General features: G+C 41.8%; 1 non-coding gene across 1 annotated transcript; it reads left to right on the forward strand.

Moving 5' to 3' along the window:
• The first annotated feature begins 1,212 nt into the window (after positions 1–1,212).
• On the forward strand, positions 1,213–1,319 carry LOC120101176 (U6 spliceosomal RNA). The gene has a single exon (XR_015678739.1). It is a non-coding gene; the product is annotated as a U6 spliceosomal RNA (small nuclear RNA).
• The last annotated feature ends 791 nt before the right edge of the window (positions 1,320–2,110 follow it).

Raw genomic sequence — 2,110 nt, forward strand, 5'->3', positions numbered from 1 at the left:
TGGGTTTCCTTGTTGGTTTGCACTCTGTGACATATTTAATGAAAAAAGGCCATTTCTTCAAGCATCAGGAATGGATGGTTTGTGTTTATCATTGTGTGCCCTCTCCTAACTGTAGCAAGATCTACAGAAGAAGATAAGATCACAGCAAACAGAGGAGGCTCAAACACCGTCCTGTCAATGAGGCTCACAATAAACATCCTATGTTTAAATTAGGTCCATGTGGTTAGCCTAGTCTTGTTTTTCAGTTTCCCTTAGCAGGCACCAAAGAAACAGTTACAGTGGGTAAAATAAAATAAGACAAACAAACAAACAAAACACTTACTGCACAAACATGTGTGTCTGAGTTTAATTCCCAGCACTCATGCAAAAACAACAACAACAACAACAACAACAACAACAACAACAAAAACTGCTTGACTGCACACATACCTGCAAACCCAGCCCTGTACTAGGTGACTACAAGAAAATGACCAGGGCTTGCTGACTTCAGACTCAGTGAAAGAAACTGTCTCACAGGAATAAAGACAAAGAGTAGAGAACAATGATGGAGAGAAAGCAAGATACTCCATCCCTCTGGCCTTTGTTCATGGAAGGGTCTTGGTCTAGGCACACACATGTGTACACACAGCATATTCATGTACACCAACATACACACAGGTACACACATACACACACACACACACACTTGTAATAAACATACACACAAGTAATAAACATACACATTCACACAGAGGCATACATATGCACCACTTCCCCTAGCACATGATGCCTCTAGCTTATGTGTGTTACTTCTACCTATGCTAGAAAGTAATGTACCACATATGTTTATATCAAACATTGTTGCACCCATGGATCATGAGTAGAATTAATGAATGGATTTATAGTATGATGCAGACTAATCAAAATCTATGGGTGTTCCCCTCCCCATCCTCCCCCCATTACCGCCCTCCCCCCAACAATCACATTCACTGGGGCTTCAGTCTTGGCAGGACCAAGGGCTTCCCCTTCCACTGGTACTCATTGCTACCTATGAGGTTGGAGTCCAGGGTCAGTCCATGTATAGTCTTTAGGTAGTGGCTTAGTCCCTAGAAGCTCTGGTTGGTTGGCATTATTGTTCATATGGGGTATCAAGCCCCTTCAAGCTCTTTCAGTCCTTTCTAAGATTCCTTCAACCAGGGTCCCGTTCTCAGTTCAGTGGTTTATTGATGGCATTCGCTCGCTTCGGCATCACATATACTAAAATTGGAATGATAAAGAGAAGATTAGCATGGCCCCTGCGCAAGGATGACACGCAAATTCGTGAAGCATTCCATTGAGTCTTATTTATACCCTCAAACATGTGACCTCACATGCCTTGCCTTAGCACATGGCTTGCCTCAGCACGTGCATCCAATCAGCCTTAGTACTCAGAGTCCTGGCAAATGGAGCTTGACTACGCGGTGTGAGGTGGACCAATACATGCATGTTGTTAGCAAAGAATATTTTATCATGTGTCCTTTCATATGTTTGCTTCAGCAGTCTTTCACCTGTTTCTACTTCAGGAAAACACTCCCTCATGTGTTTGTCCCAGCAAAACATCATCCAACATATGACTCTCTTTAAAGTTTCCACTTCAATCTTACAAGTAGAGAAAATGATGCAGACATGGAAATATAGAGGTAATAAACAAAATCCATGGCAAGGCAATGCACAAAATGCTGAAGCAGAGATGAATTATTTAATGGTTGTCAAGAGCTTGAGTTGTGGGATTAAAACTGAGTCACCATGAAGTTGCAACACTAGAGAGGGAGGAAGGAGGAGCTTGTGCAGAGAGTGGCTTCTGAAGCTACAGGTCTCTCTGAGTTACAGGTCTCTCTGCTGGACCATAAATGCCTCTGTGTCCTATATGCCAAATTTATCTTCTTCACAACCTATTGAGCCACTGACACAATCCCTGCCCCCAATCATTTTTATTAACAAATTTGAATCATAGAGCATAAACTTAATACTGTATTTTGCTATTTTTTATAAAAAATTGAAAGTGATTGCTACCTTAGTTTGCTATTTTCCTGGGTGGTTGAAATTTTCTGCCCCACATTCTCATACATGAGGTGCTTGGGGGTCCCAGAAA

The sequence above is a fragment of the Rattus norvegicus genome, chromosome 2 (assembly GCF_021556685.1).
Source record: "Rattus norvegicus strain SHRSP/BbbUtx chromosome 2, alternate assembly SHRSP_T2T, whole genome shotgun sequence".
NCBI classification, from domain to species: Eukaryota; Metazoa; Chordata; class Mammalia; order Rodentia; family Muridae; genus Rattus; species Rattus norvegicus.